This window comes from Callorhinus ursinus, unplaced genomic scaffold (genome assembly GCF_003265705.2).
Source record: "Callorhinus ursinus isolate GAN/ISIS: 27379988/994484 unplaced genomic scaffold, GSC_fseal_2.0 scaffold8, whole genome shotgun sequence".
NCBI classification, from domain to species: Eukaryota; Metazoa; Chordata; class Mammalia; order Carnivora; family Otariidae; genus Callorhinus; species Callorhinus ursinus.
In genome coordinates this window covers 45,571,201-45,587,850 of record NW_027397070.1, presented here as the reverse complement: position 1 = coordinate 45,587,850, position 16,650 = coordinate 45,571,201, and the positions used below count along the sequence as shown (strand labels likewise).

The 16,650-nt window shown below is 40.6% G+C and overlaps 1 protein-coding gene across 20 annotated transcripts in view; it reads left to right on the top strand.

Annotated features, from left to right (window-relative positions):
• The first annotated feature begins 4,575 nt into the window (after positions 1-4,575).
• NUMB (NUMB endocytic adaptor protein) overlaps positions 4,576-16,650 on the top strand; it is a 175,358-nt gene continuing 163,283 nt past the window's right edge. For 12 of the 20 annotated variants that reach the window (XM_073895495.1, XM_073895494.1, XM_025869714.2 and 9 more), the window contains exon 1: positions 4,577-4,693. The gene's annotated coding sequence lies outside the window, so the exon portion shown is untranslated. Of the gene's footprint in view, positions 4,694-4,811; positions 5,015-7,344; positions 7,424-16,650 lie in introns of those variants that run through there. The other 8 variants (XM_073895496.1, XM_073895497.1, XM_073895498.1 and 5 more) reach the window with 6 other exon arrangements.

Genomic DNA, 16,650 nt, shown 5'->3' with positions numbered 1-16,650 from the left:
ATATATTACATAATGAGGAGGACTGGTGTGCTATTTATTTATTTATTTATTATTATTATTATTTTAAAGATTTTATTTATTTGACAGTGAGAGAGGGAACACAAGCAGGGGGAGTGGGAGAGGGAGAAGCAGGCCCCCTGCGGAGCAAGAAGTCTGATGCAGGGCTCCATCCCAGGACCCTGGGATCACAACCCGAGCCGAAGGCCGACGCTTAACGACTGAGCCACCCAGGCGCCCCTGGTGTGCTATTTAAAAAGCATATGGGGGCACCTGGGTGGCTCAGTCGGTTAAACATCGGACTCTTGGTTTCAGCTCAGGTAATGATCGCAGGGTTGTGAGATTAAGTCCCGTGTCAGGCTCTGTGCTCAGTGTGGAGTCTGCTTGAGATTCTTTCCCTCTCCTTCCCCCTCTGCCCCTCCCCCACCTCTCTCTTTCTCTCTCTCTCTCAAATAAATAAATACAAATCTTGAAAAAAAATCTTATGAGCCCTAGCATTGGAAAGCAAATGGTTCTACCCGAGAGAACACCATTTTTCACCTTTTTTTTTTTTAAACATCTTTCCATCCATGGAAGACCGCCTTGAACTTTGAACCCACAGTGCTTTGTTCCAGCATGGAATGTAACTTGGCACTTCTCTGTTGGAATCTCCCTAGTCTGAGATGCTGAAAACATCTTCTTCCAGACAGTTTCCCTTTCTTTATCCAGAGCTTCATGCCAGTGGTCACCTTTATGACATCAAATGAAGATATACTTGTTGGCTGGCTACATGGATCTTGTCGGCTTTGCCCTGATGCCAGAGCAGCAGGCTTTGAGCTCAGGGAGGATTTCCAGGTGGCAGGAGAGCAAAGATCCCATAGGGTAAAATTCTGACATGGTTCTCCTTTCAGCCGGTGACAGAGGCTGCACTTTGTTGGTGTAATTGTGCAACCTGGTATAAAGTCCACAGCAGGGAGATGGGGGTAGGACTCTAAGCTGGCTCAGCAGTCCGTGGCCTCTTGGCTCTGTCTCGCTTTCCTTACTCTCTTCTCTGCTGGCCTTCCCCCCCAACCCCCACCCCACGCCCTCCTCTCTAATCCCTCCAACCCTGTCAGTCTCCATCTTCAGGGATCCCTAATTCAGGGAACTCTCTCTTATCAAATATCTTGGCTTGCTTCCAACTACTAGAGGCAGGCAGCTCTGGCTCTTGTCTACTATCTGAATGCTTTTCTTCTCTACCAGTTGTTTGTTTCTGTAATCCATTTCGAATTGTGTGTAGAATCCAAAAACAAACCCCCCAAAGCAGCTTTTCCCTAGTGAGATTGCCCCCTGGACTAAAAGAGCAATGAAGGGCGCCTGGGTGGCTCAGTCAGTTAAGCGGTTGCCTTTGGCCCGGGTCATGATCCCAGGGTCCTGGGACTGAGCCCCGCATCGGGCTCTCTACTTAGGGGGGAGCCTGCTTCTCCTTCTCCTCCCTGCTTGTGCTCTCTCTCACTATCTCTGTCACTGTCTCTGTCTCTCTCTCAAATAAATAAACAAAATCTTAAAAAAATAAAAATAAAAGAGCAATGAAAGGAAACCTGGATTCTGCTCCCTTGAAAAGTGTTGTGATGAAAAGAGAGCAGAAAACAGTGTCAGCATGCACCGGAGCCCAGAGCCAACCGTGCTCCTCCTTAGACATCAGGACATCACTCCAAGTCCTCCATTGTCTACTTAATCAGGATTTATAAAGTCTATTTTTGCCTTTAATATACCTGCTATCCTGGTCTTGCTCAAGTGGCTCTGAGCAGATATCATCTGCGCCACCCCCACAGTCAGCCTCACAATACAAAGATGCAGACTCCCTGACTCCAGTGTTCTTGCTTTCTAAGATGGGGTCTGAAGAGTGGGGAAGACATAGCACAGGAAAGATAAGAGAGTCTGGCTGGATTAATTACGTCATAAGGTCACCTTGTGCTTGCTAAATCAAAATGGGGGTACAAGTGATAACCTTCCCAGTACTGCATGGACTTTATTTCTTTATTTTTTAAAGATTTTATTTATTTATTTTTTTGACACAGAGAGGGAGCACAAGCAGGGGGAGTGGCAGGCAGAAGGAGAGGGAGGCAGAAGGAGAGGGAGAAGCAGGCTCCCCGCAGAGCAGGGAGCCCGATGCAGCGCTCCACCCCAGGACCCTGGGATCATGACCTGAGCTGAAGGCAGATGCTTAACTGACTGAGCCACCCAGGCGCCACCCTGCATGGACTTTAATAACACAATAAATAGCTTTCTGGTGGGTCAAAGAATGTTCCTTAAAACCTCCCTTCTTTAAGATTTTTTTTCCTCTTCTTACTGGGTTGAACATGTTTATCTTACATTTTTTGTTTGATTTTCACAAGGAATGGTAGTGGTAGAAGTGTAAATATGTATGTATGAGTGAAAACATTTATGAATACCTTTTTTTTTTTCATTGTATGGAATGGAACGGATAGCTGACCTTTGTGGCAGTATTCCTAGTTTTGTGATAGTAATTTTGTTGAGTTCCTGAACTTGATGGCAAGTCCTCTTAGTGAGTCTAGCATAATTCCATGTTCTCTATGGCACCAAGTCTCTATGGCTGTACAAGAGCCATTATTACCCAAAGTACCATAATAATGCCCATGACGTTATTGTTTCCTATCTGCCAGGACATTAATTGCCTTCTAACTTGCTCTAAAATTGGTAGGTAGGGCATACTGCCAAGACTAGAGAGAAGAAAACTGGTAATATATTAAAAAGCTGTGTAAAGGATATCCTGATACCTCCTTCTCATTGGGGAATTTTCACATTTGCATGTTACTCCATTTGTCATGGATGTTAGCTCAGGCTTGCCTTATGTCTTGGCTTCCATACTACCATGGTCAATGTCTGATCTTTCCTTCAACTGAATGATTCAGACGTCTCTGAAGTTATTTTGTCTTTTCCACTTTCCTTTTACAGGCTTTTTATGAGTCATTGAATGAAGGGGAGGTTATTTCTAAATTGGAAGGTGAGGATGAGGGAAGGGGGAGGAAAGTTCCGGAAAATAACTAGGAAAAGACACCTTATTGTTATAGTTACTGGAGGAATAATTTCCGCTTAGTTTGGTGATAGGTAGTTTTATTCAAACTTGACTAAAAATATAAGCTAGAAAATAGACAATTTTTTTTTCTTGGATAACCAAGAGTGCAGTTTTAGACTATCCGTAGCTTGCTCTGCAAAGGACAGAAGAGTGAATAGAAGAGATATGGGACAAAGAGTTAGCAGGAAGAAGAAAGGGACAAAGCACAAAATTCCTAAAGTCCAGATTCTCAGTCCCACAGGAAGTTCCCAACCATAAGGTAATTCTTGTGCAGGGGTACCTCTTTGATCTGTCCCAATCCATCGCTAGGTATGTTTCATGGTCCATGGGTTTGTGTATTATAGGTAGAGTTGTGAGGAAGGTACATTTAAATCTGACTTAGAAATTTAAAGAGTAATCAGGCCAGCATTTTGTTATTTAGGAGCAGGAAAAGTGGGTGGAAATGAGAAAGAAAAGCAAAATCTAATGATGGATATATTTCTAGGAGCACAAGAGTTTTTATAGCAACACCAGATTTCTCAAAAATGCATACTGTGACTTGTAACCAAATGAATAAAAATTGCAATCATTTATTCTCGTGCATTGTGCCAATGTAAGAAAAGGGCTGCAATTCACTCCATCGTCCTAATTTAGACTGCTAGGAAGAGGAGAGGTTGGGAAAAAAAGACAAGCTTTTCAAGTATCTGACACACATCTAGTAGGGCTATTTAAGAACTGCTGAACATAAAAATCAATTTGGGAGAAGGTGGGGGAACCGAATTCTCAATTCCAGAGCATCGCAAGGGTAAATGTGGCCCGTTTAGTCCAAATTTGCTGATGGCTGCTTGGTCACTTGACAGCCCCCAGCTAGGGGTGAGTCTGGAAGCTAGAGAACGCTCAACATGCCACTTCAGTTTATTTACGACGTTATAATTGCAACAGAAGTGACTGATTTCTGCTAAATAAGCAGTTGTGCTTTCCCCTTTAGCGTGGAGACTTCTGGAAAGAACTTCAAGAAAATTGGTGCATTTGGGACTTCAGGAAGAAATTTTTATCTGTTTTAAGTGATTTCTCCTAAAGAGTTGGAAAACACTCCTTAAACACAATCTCTGATGTTGGTATTTTGTAAGTACTACTCTATAAACTAGCAGTGATAAACTCCTTATAGGCAGGGAACTGGCGAAGGGGATGGGAATACAGAGTGAACTCTACAACAAAGAGTTAACCCTTCCCCGGTAACCTCGGTTGTGAGCGTCTGCCCCTTCCTTGCTTTCTACTGCGCAACCAAACTGTGCCCAAGCTTGAACCAACCAAGACCATCACAGCCCTTGCCAGTTGACTTAACAGACACTTTTGGCAGCCTATCATAACTTCGAGCTGCCCAACCATCAACCAATGACAATTTAAAGCTTGGTTCTGGGTGCTCCGGGTCCGGACGCGGGCTAATACCGGGTCCAGGAAAAGGGGCGGTGAGGAAGCTATGACGGACGGCTAAACTCAGCCAGTCAGAGCAGAAAGCCGCCGCCCCACTATCCAATGGAGAGGTAGAAAGTATGAAATGGGGTGGGCCTGTTGTCATGGGGGAGGTGGTGGCGCTTGGTGGCTACTGGCGGCCGAGGTAGAGGTAGTGGCGCTGGAGTTGGTTGGGGGCAGCGGCAGGTGAGTGCCGGTAACGCGGGCCTGAGGTTTGGGGGCCGTCGCGGGGCAGAAACTCCAGCTTGGGCGCTCCGGAGGCGGAGGCCAGAGGAAGGGGGCCTGGACTGTGGGCCGGGTCTGGCCGGGGCCAGGGCGGCGGCGGCGGCGGCGGCTGCAGCGAGTTCGCGCTGACTGGGCTGGTGGGAGAATGGCCCGATTCCCGGCGGCGGAGTTCGCGTTGCCAAGATAGGCTGGGGCCGGACCCGAGCGGTTCTGACAGGGAGGTCCCTTGGGACGTCCCACTGCTTGGGTCTAGGGCACTGAGCGACGGCCGGTGTGTGAGGGGTAAGATCCCTCGGGAGACGGAAGCGGACGGGGTCGGGGGGGGGTGGTGACCCTAGTTGACTGGCAGCGACCTGGTTCGAGGACCGGGTGACTCGGGAATACACACCGGGGCCGCTTAGGTGCGAGGGAGCAGAGGACCCCGGGAATCCCAGGAGCGGCCCGAGCGGGGAGAGCTGGGGGTCCGGGAAACTGGGAGTGGCCGGGGTCCGAGGGAGAAGGGAGACTGAGGGCTCTCGGGGTTCGGGGTGACAGTGAGCGGCCTGGGTCCGAGCGAGGGCGTCGAGGAAAGGCGGGGGGCGGAGCTGGGGACCCTCTTGAGAAAGGCGGCTGTCCGAGGGTGGAGGGCTCCGGGGGAGTGGGAGCCGCGGGTTTTAGGAGGGTGGGACCTGTGGAGACCTTGGACAGCTGGGGTGGAACCGGAGCGCCCTGCCCCCACTGCTGGTCTGGGATGGGATACCCAAGACTGGACTGGGAGCTCCTGGGTCTGAGGATCCGAGGGGGCCAGGGATCCCCGAGGAGTAGCTCGGATTTGAGACTAGGGTGGGGGGTCTACTGGGGAGTGGAAGTTGTCTCAGTTGGAGAGGAGTCAAATAAAATGACACAGGGGTGGGCGGGGAGAAATAATTTCCTTGTAGGAAGCGCGTTGTTCATAGGGCGTAGTAGGAGGGAGCGAGAAAGTTGCTCAGGAAGAGTGGTGGTCTTGTGGAAACGGGCCAGAACAGTAGATAGGAGAAATTAACAGTGGCCATTAGTAGATTTTAAGGACTTCAGAAATAGAAGAAACTTCGGCTTCATAATACTGTAAGTGACTTGCATTCCAATGCTTTAGTAAAAAAATTGTTTTAGGATGACACCAATGATAGTAGAAAATGAGGCCATTGACAGGATGGTGAATTTGAAAAGGAAAGGGGAGGACTAGCTGAAACTAAGGGAGTAGGTTGGGGGACTTGATCAGAAAGAGGGGAGTCATGAAAGGACGGACATACCCTGGCCAAATCAGAAAAAAATTTGAATTCTAGTTCCACCACTTAGCTTGGACAATTTAACCTCTCTATGCAAGTTTCCTTGTCTGTATAATAGGAATAATAATGCTCTCTGTTTCATAGGGTTGTTTTTTCACATGAGTTAATATTTGTAGAACTTTTAGAATAGTGACTGCCACGGAGTAAGCCCTGGGTACTTACTGACTGGATTGTTAAATAGAGGAAAAAGACGGAGATTTTTTTTTATGCTGTGGTTCTCAAACTTTAGCTTGCACCAGAATCCTTTTGGGCTTGGTAAAATACAGACTGCTGGCCCCCTCCAGAGTTTCTAATTCAGTAAGTTTGGAGTGGGTCCTGAGAATTTGCATTTATCTCAGGTGATGCTTATGTTGGTCAGAGGATCACATTTTAAAAACCACTTGCTTCCATGAAAACGATAATAATGTAGCAAACTTAAAATATCTGTCTATCCTGCTAGAGCCAAGTAGAAGCAGATTGCAAAAATGAGCCAAATATAAGGGATACCTCTGTGAACCCTGTGTTTTTCAAACTGTGGATCATGATTTATTAGTAATTTATAAAATCAATTTAGTGGGTTACCGTCAGCATTGAAAATAAAATGAAATAGAACAGAATTGCACTTGGTAAGGAAAGTATTGTTTGGGAAATTTTTCTCGTGTGTGTGTGTGTGTGTGTGTGTGTACTAGGTCACAATGTAAAATGTATTTCTTACAGTCAAAAGAAACTCAAAAACTGTTTTGAGCCATGCAGTGCAGCAAAAGTAACCCTTCAGTAGAGGGTTTCTAGGACTGGGTTTATTATTTATATCTTTATTTTTCTTTTTCTGGTAATTTGTCTCGTGGTGATACATTCTATTACATCTCTTCAGCTTCTGATTCGGTTTCTCTTATGTTTGCCTTGTCACATATTGTGTTGTGTCTCTTTTTAGATATTGAAAATCTTTGGTATGAGGAGTTAGGAAATTTGAGGCAGAGAAATGAAATCGAGTGGTATTTCACAGATGTGGTACACCTTTGTTTCACTTGTGCCCTCTTGTTTACCCTTTCTTTTTATACCACCTTACTGTAAAGCACTATCTGTAAAAAACCTAAGTATACATAGACATATTGGCAGTAAATAACTGATGCTGAAATGAACTGGTTTGAGAACAGTTCTTGTATAGAAAATAAGCAAAACCAAATAAGATACATTTCAAAGGAGAAAAGCAAAGGAGTGTTTCCTTTTTAAAAGAGAGTAAAAGTTATTTAAAGCTTCTCGGGGCCCTTACACTAACACAAAGCATATAAAAGCGTTTTTAAGGGAATCAGATATACTTCTGTATTTTAGATTTTTAGGTTTTTGAAGAGCGAAGAAAGTGATAATAATTCACAGTAAAATGCACCTGGGATAGAGGCTTAAGTACAAGGTAAATAATTAGCAGGAGCTTTTGTTTTGATGTTTTTCTCCCTTGAGAATGAACTGGATGTGGCATATATGGTAAATTTAACTTGTTTGAGGGATTTAAATGTAATCTACAGTACCTTTTTAAAGCTATATTAAGAATATATATTTTTTCTGTGCTGTTCTTGGTTTGATTTTTCTTCTATAAAAACCTAGATGGTTTATATTTAGGAGGAGTTGATTTAGATTAGTTTTTGTGGTTGTAAGAACAGAGAAAGCAGTATCGAAAACAGATTCTTGCAGTTCTCCTTAAAATCTTTAATCCAGGGGATTTATGTAACCCTTTCATTAATATTTTATGAAATTGTGAAGAAACTCTTGGTGTAGCTTTGCATTAAGATTTTTTGTAAATTTTATTTATTTATTTGAGTGAGAGAGTGGGGGAGAGAGAGCACATGAACAGGGGCAAAGGGAGAGGGAGTAGCAGACTCCGGCTGAGCAGGGAGCCTGAATCGGGGCTGGATCTCAGGACCCTGGGATCACGAAAGCAGATGCTTAACCTACTGAGCCACCCAGGTGCCCCGCATTAGGATTTTTACATAATTTCTTGTCTCTCAAAAATAATTTTTCTCAGATTTTTATATTTCATTAAAATTTTATTTTTGTTTGGAAGACTGCAAAACATATAATCATTACATATTTGAATTGAAAAACATAAGCAGTTTTTTCACAGAATAAATTTACTGATTTTTATGATAAAGGTTCCAAGGATGAAAGCTTTTGAATTCCTTGCATTGCGTTAAATGGAGTGTTCCTACCACCAAAATGGTGGTTCTGTAAGTCACTGTGCAGTTGGTGGTCACATTTATAGAGATCATTCATTTTTTACTAACTGATGGAAGAATGTAAAATCTTAATAATTGAGTGTGGGAAAATATGAAAGTTCATTCTTTGTAATTGTGAACATTGACTGGTTTGATTACTTGCTTTTTAATAAATGGACTTTATTCAATTGACTTATTATTCACCCATAATTTAATCACAGGTATCTATGAATAGCTCTGATTGCTCAACACTTTACAGTGAGATTTGTTAATCTGTAGTTGAATAAATGGTGGTTTTTAAATCCCAAGGAAACTGTATGTTCCTGACTGTACAGTTTAGTGAGACTTAATTTCATATATCAAAGAAAATTCAAGTAAGTAATTTAAAAAAGTAGAAATTCAATTAACACTAGTTAATTAAGTTTATTTTCTATTTCAGTAGCGTTTTATCTTCTTTTATAAATAGCTTCTGATCTGCTCTCTCCGCTTCTAGCCTTTATACAGTAAATCCTAATGGAAATGTTGGTGCCTGAAAATCTAGTTCTGTAATGGTACAGAAACCTATGTCTGGTTTTCAGTTTGCTGAGAGAAGTACTTTTATTAGAAAAGGTCCCTTGGTAAACTTAAAAAAAAGTTGTTTATTTAATAGAGTACTTGAAAACCAGCATTTTATTTTGGGCTTGCCAAAACATCTATTGTGTTTGATAGATTTTGATTGCCACTGAATGGCTCTTGAATTCTCCCAATTTCTGAACTCTGATACATGTTTCCTTGATAGGGCTAAGGAGAAAGGAAACAATTGTACTCCTTAAATATTAAAAAAGAATTTTGCTATCTTATTTTTTTATCTTGACATTAAAACAGATCCTTTCATTTGCCAAGAAAATTTGTTTCAGTAATATAACCTATTGGAAATTTTGTTATTAAAGTTAGAAATATTATATAAAACCTTAGGGTGTTTGTTCAGATGTGAGACCCAGGTTCTGATAAGTAGGATGTCCTTATGATACTGTTACATATTTTTGAGATTGTAAAATATACACACTTGGAAATCTTGGGGCAAAAGGAGTGTTGAAACTAAGGGAGAATGAGGAGAATACTGACATGTGTTTGAGGAGTCTGGAGGATCTGTAGGAAGTATGTCTAGAGTAGTGAGCCACTCTTGGCAGTTTTCCTAGAGTGACATATGTAAAGGAGGATGATCCTATTTGCAGCATTCTCCCATGGACATATTTTTTTGTTCTGTGCAGTTTCCACTGCTTGCCATAACTCTTCCTTTGTTATCTTCCACTCGGGAAAGCAGGTCAGAATGCAAGTGAATAGACTGAGAGCGCTAGTCCTAGAGGATGGGGGCCTGGGCTGGAGGACCATGTGGAATTAGAAGGCTGGACTTGTCTCTGCTTCTGCAGCTCTTGGTAATAGGTCCATAGCAATTGTAACTAGGCCAAACCATACCACTTGTCCTTTCCAGTGGAGTCTGGGTTTAAACAGTGGAAAGAGACCCCCTATCATCTAAATGGGTTACCAAGGAGCTGATGTATTAATAATTAGTGTTCAGTGACTTCCCCTTCTCTCACCACCAAATCTCTGTTTCTCCTCCCTTGCTTGCTGATTCCTTATATTCTTCTAATCAGGGTCAAAGTCCTGAGTTCTCTGATTAGATAGCAAAATCTTAATTGTGGTAACTTATTTATATTAAGGTACATATAGTTAATTAGGAAAATGATTATCAGATTTTTTTCCAGTTATTCAGGGAGGAAGAAGGATTGAAAGCTGTAGAACACTGCTTGGCTCCTGAATAAAGGCAAAGTCAGGGAAGCCAGCAACACGGAGAAATATAATATTAAGTTAACTTAATGAAACTTAAACTTCAAACTGGAATTCTTCTTGACTCTGTTGTCTTATTTTTAGTCCCATCTGTTGAATAACTTGAATCTTTCTTTTTTTTTTTTTTTAAAGATTTTATTTATTCATGAGAGACAGAGAGAGAGAGGCAGAGGGAGAAGCAGGCTCCCAAGGAGCAGGGAGCCCGATGTGGGACTCAATCCCAGGACTCTGGGATCATGACCTGAGCCGAAGGCAGACGCTTAACCATCTGAGCCACCCAGGCGCCCTTGAATCTTTCTTTTAATTCAGTTATATTTTTTGCCTTTAAGTCACAGTAAATTCTTAATTATTTATACCCAGATTAGCAATTTTATAACTTAATACCTAAATTCTTCTGGGTTATGAAGTATAGCTATGGAACCTGTTAGATAAATTTTTCATTAGACCTGACTTCTATTTTTTTTAAGCTAATATTTAAGTATTGAATCTCCTTGGCGTTGAATATCCTTATCAGCAGTTCTCAATCTGCTACCTGCAACTCTTTGAATTGGGGGTGGATGTTTTGTACAGTTAATTCATTTGCTCATCAAATATTATCTGTAGACAAAAGTATAAGTTCTAAAAATATAATTATACTTACAACATATATATACTTTGAACTTACTAAAAAAAGAACTTACTACTTTCATACATATATATATGTATATATTACATATATTATCTATAATATATAAATTTTGAGATGAATTACATTTTTTATTTTGAAGGTTAGACTAAATTCATAGTAGCTTTGGTTGTTTTGACTATTTGCTCTGTCAGTGGATGTTGAATATTCAGCTATTATCATATAGGGATTAGTTACTATTTTGACTTTTAAAAAGGTTCATTCTTCAAAGCTCTCAGCCTGCTTTTTCTACCCTTTCCTTACCCAAATGTGCCATTTCAGAAACCCTAGTATACTTCTGTTCCCCCCAACATGGTGTATGCATTTTTTTTCTTTTTTGGGACAGCTTTATTCAGGTATAATTGACATACAGTGAAATTGCAGATGATTTAAGTATATAGTTTGATGAGTTTTTACCTATTTATCCACCACAATCAAGATAAGGAACATACTTAACCATTCTAAAAATTTCCTTGTGCCTGTTTGTAATCTGTCTCTCCCTTCCCACCCACAGAGATAACCACTTATCTGTCATTATAGATTATTTTGCATTTTCTAGAATTTTATGTAAAGAATTGTAGTATGTACTTTTTTTGATAGGGAGGTCTGGCTTCTTTCACTCTGCCTAATTTATTTGAGGTTTATCCATGTTGTGCATCAGGAATTTACTCCTTTTTATTGCTGAGTAGTATTCCAATATATAGTTATATCACAATTTAAAAAAAATCTCTCATTGATAGACATTGGATTGTTTCCAGTTTTTGGCTATTTAAACAAAGCTGCTATGAACAGTTTTTGCATGGACACATGGTTTCATTTTTTTTTTTTTTTAAAGATTTATTCATTTGAGAGGGAGAGCGAGCTCGTACACGTGGAAGGGCAGAGGGTGAGAACCCTAAGCAGACTCCCCACTGAGTGCAGAGCCTGACTGGGGCTCCATCCCGCGACCCATGGGATCATAACCCTGGGTGGAATCCAGGGGTCAGTGGCCCAACTGACTAAGCCATCCAGATGCCCCTTCATTTCTTTGGTATATATCTAGTAATAGTAGAATTGCTGGTTTATATGGTAACTCAGTTTTCCAAAACAGCTATATATACCATTTTGTATTTCCACCAAGAGTGGGTATGAGCATTCCAGTTTCTCCACATCCTCACCAATACTTATTATCACTCTTGGTTTTTTATTATAGCTGTCCTAGTAGATGTGAAGGGGCAACTTGTTGTGGTATTGTTTTGAATTTTCCTGATGGCTAATGATGAGAATTTTTCATGGGTTTATCAGCTATTTGTTTATCTTCTTTGGAGAAATGTTTTTTTGGATCCCTTTCCCATTTAAAAAATGGGGTTATTTGCTTTTTATTATTGAGTTTGAGTTGTAAAAAAAATATACATTCTGGGGGCACCTGGGTGGCTCAGTCAGTTAAGCGGCTGCCTTTGGCACAGGTCATGATCCCAGGGTCCTGGGATTGAGCCCTGCTTAGGACTCTCTGCTCAGCGGGGAGTCTGCTTCTCCCTCTGCCTCTGCTCCCCCTGCTTGTGCTCTCTCCCTCTCTCACATAAATAAATAAAATCTTAAATATATTATACACACACACACACACACACACACACACACTCTGGACACAAGTCTCTTATTAATACTGGATTTGCAAATATTTTCTTTCTTCCATTCCTTCCTCTCCCTTCCTTCCTTTCCTTTCCTTCCTTCCTTCCTTTCTTTGAAAGTTTATTTATTTTTTTTTGTAATCTCTACACCCAACATGGGACTCTAACTCATGACCCCAGGATCAAGAGTCATGTGCTCTTCCAGCTCTGCCAGCCAGCCAGCCAGCCAGGCACTTACAAAAGTTTAATATTCTTTGTTACTAATTCTTCCAAGTAGCAGTTTGTTGGCCTTTTGGTCTGGTGTGGCAGTTGAGATCATGGTGCCAAGGGAAGCATTTTAGAGTTGCAAGAATGGGTTATAAATGAATCCACTGATATAAATATATGATTGTTTAATTTCATCCTTATATTATTTCATACTTCATTTAATGTTAAATGAAGTTCAGGTGTCATTTTTCTGCTTACGGTGCAGCCTTGTGTCCATAGTTCTACAGAAACTTTCAGTGTTGGACCTTTAATGGAAATAAGGGTCAGATTTTTAAACATCTTACTTAAGGGAAAAATTGTTTCTATTATACCCCTTCTTTTTTCCCCTCCTTCCCCCCCACTCTCTCCTTACCTTCCTCTTTATTTTATTTTTTTCTTAAGATTTATTTTATTTATTAAATTAATTTTTATTTATTTATTTTATTTTAAAAAATGTTTTATTTGTGAGAGAGAGTGCATGCACACACAAGCAGGGAGAGCTACGTTACAGGCAGAGCAGGCACAGGGAGGAGTAGGCTCCCCGCTGAGCAAGGAACCCCATCTGGGTCTTGATCTCAGGACTCTGGGATCATGATGTGAGCTGAAGGCAGAAAGAAGCTTAACCATCTGAGCCATCTAGGCATTCCAAGATTTATTTATTTTAGGGGCGCCTGGGTGGCTCAGTCATTAAGTGTCTGCCTTTGGCTCAGGTCATGATCCCAGGGTCCTGGGATTGAGCCCCGCATCGTGCTCCCTGCTCGGTGGGAAGCCTGCTTCTCCATCTCCCATTCCCCCTGCTTGTGTTCCCTCTTTCTCTGTCTCTCTCTGTCAAATAGATAAAATCTTTAAAAAAAAACAAAAACATTTATTTATTTTAGGGAGAGAGAAGCAGGTGCGCGAGCATGCACATCCACATGAGCAGGGGGAGGGACAGAGGGAGAGAGAGAATATCTGTAGCTCACTCTCTGCTCAGCGGGGATGACACACACGGGGCTTGATCCCAGTACCCTGAGATCGGGACTTGAACTGAAACCAAGAGTCAGAGGCTTAACTGACTGAGCCACCCTGGGGCCCCTTCCCTCTTTCACTCACCTACCCTAGTACCTTTTTATCTAAAGAAGACACTTTTTTTTAATTAAATGCATAGCCTTTTTTTGAGGGAAAATCAAATACTGAGGCCTTATTATTTAAATTGGAAATTCAAGGAGATGTTCTATAGTGATGATTAGAAACATTATAGAGGAAAAATTACAAGGACTTTAACCTTGGTAAATTCAAAATGAAGAATTAATATAATTAATATCATAGTTTTCTTTTCCATGTAATCTTAGTTGAAGGTGAGAAATGGCATGGTATTTTCCTTTTCATTTAAAATATAATAAAAATAAAATTCTTTTACGTTTGTGTGATTTACTTAGCATTTTAAGGTAAACTGATTCTTTGTTTAAAGAACATTTAACTTGGGGCTTCTGGGTGGCTTAGTTGGTTAAGTGACCAACGACTTCCACTCAGGTCCTGATCTCACGGGTTGTGAGATCCAGCCCTGCGTGGGGGCTCTGAGCTCAGTGGGGAGTCTGCTGGAGATTCTCCCTCTCCCTTCGCCCCTCCCCCTCCTCTTTCTCAAGTAAATCTTTTTTTTTTTTTTAAAGAACATTTAACTCTAAATTGAGCTCCTTTTACCTATGTTTTAATATGCAATATTTTTTTCTTTTTGGAGATCTTAAGAGCAGAGGGAAGTATACATCTTTTACATGGTATTTGAATTTTGTGTGTCTCATTTCTCTTTGTACAGTTCTGCTTTTTTAGACTATGAGGGCAGTACTTTGCCAAGTAAGAACTAATTTCCTGGGAAATCAGGTTGCTGGCTTGACTTCTTGCTGTGCCTCTCCCTTTTTCATTGCTTTGTAAAAAAGCTGAGTTTAGTCTTGTGGAAAATAACTAAATCACCTAATTATTTTCTCTAGTCCAAATTAAACATGATTGGTATATATTTGCATTGTATTGAATTCTGTAACTTTTTCTTATAGATTTGTTAACATACCTTGAGGTACTTTGACTTCATTTGATAAGTTGGCTGTTCGTATCTGAAATAATACTAATGGTGTGTTCCTTCAATGAATGTTCTTACTCTTTTGGTCTTTTTTCACCCCTCTAGTAGACCTAGTTAGTGTGGGATATCACTTGTGCTTTTACAAAAAAGCCCAGACACTGAAATATAATCATAGTTTCTATGATATTGACCCTTCATTATTTTTTAAAGATTTTATTTACTTATTTTGAGAGTGTGTGTGTGTGTATGTGTGCATGCACGCCTGTGCATTCATGCATGCACGCGAGTGGGGGGAAGGGCCGAGGGAGAGAGAATCTCAGGTAGACTCCACTCTGAGGGTGCAGCCTGATGAGGGGCTCAAGGCAGGGCTTGATCCCACCACCCAGATTATGACCAGAGCCAAAATCAAGAGCTGGGTGCTCAACCCACTGAGCCACCTGGGTGCTCTGACCCTTCATTAGTTTTTTAATGACATTAACATTTATTATCCATTTTTTCCTCATGCAGATTTTTATTGAACACATAATTTTGGAACCTGCTTTTTCTTTTTCTTTTTTTTTTTTAAGGCTTCACACTGGGCATGGAGCCCAACGCAGAGCTTGAACCCACGACCCTGAGACCAAGACCTAAACTGAGACCAAGAGTTGGTCACTTAACTGACTGAACTACCCAGGCACCCCTGGAACCTGCTTTTTTTTAACATGCATTTTAATATCGTTATAATTATTTGAAAACAGTTTAAAACAGCTGAGGAATATTCCATTAAAGGAAATATCATTTATACAACGGATTTCCATAGTTTTTACATTCAGATTATTTCTGATTATTATAAACAAAACTTCATTGAATAATTGCTAAACACAGATCTTTGTCCACATTTCTATATTGTTACGATAGATTCCTATAAGTGGAATTATCAAGTCAAGGTATACATTTCTGAGGGTTCTCAAGAGAGCAAAACATTGCATGATTGCTTTCTAGAAAGGTTGTACAAATTTACATTCCCATTAGCAATGTATGAGCTTGACATATATACCCTTGCCAGCAGTGTTATCATTTAAAAATATTTGCTAATCTGATAGGGAGAAAATAGTAATTGGTTTCTGAAATTTGTATTTTATCACTAGTGGAACATTTTAAATATTATTAACCTTTAAGTGAAGTTATGTTCCTGTTCTTTGTTCTTTTTTTTTCTTCTTTTTGAGTGGTCTCTAATTTTTATGTGGAATTTAGGGATGGATAATATTCAAAGCTGTGACTTAATTTACATAAATGATCAGCAAAAAGTTTAACGTCCCTTTTTTTTTTAAGATTTTATTTCTTTTAGAGAAGGAGCAGTGGGGAGAGTCAGAGGGAGGGGGAGAGAGAGAGAGAAGCAGACTCCCTGCTGAACATTAATGTCCCCTTCAGTTTTGTTTTGCCCTCCCTCCCTGCAACTGCTTTCTGATTTTGTCTGTTATTGAATTTCATATAAATGGGATACATACTCTTTTTATCTGGCTTCTTGTGCTTAACATATTTAAAAAATTTTTTTTAAGATTTTTTAAAAAATTTATTTGACAGAGAGGGAGATAGCGAAAGAGGGAACACAAGCAGGGGGAGTGGGAGAGGGAGAAGCAGGCTTCCCGCTGAGCCGGAGCCCATTGCAGGGCTGGAGCCCAATGCGGGGCTGGATCCCAGGACTCTGGGATCCAGGCACCCCTAACATATTTTTGAGATTCATTTTGTTTTGTATATTTATTTTTTTGTTAAGGAAATAGAAAGTTACAGCATTTGTATGCCCTTTTAAATACAGTGCCATTTAAACCATCCCTAGACCACAATTTAAGTATTCAATTTACCTCAAGTCCAACTTTTATCTCCCTAAGACACTTTCCATCGAAGTAGCCATTTTAACCAAGTCTTTTTTATATATACATGGATAATTTCTGGAGGGAACACTTAGGAGGAACATGCACCAAGAATGCATAAGAAAAAAAATATACGTGCACATACACTTAAGAGTTTCACTTAATAAAAGTATTATTGCTTAAT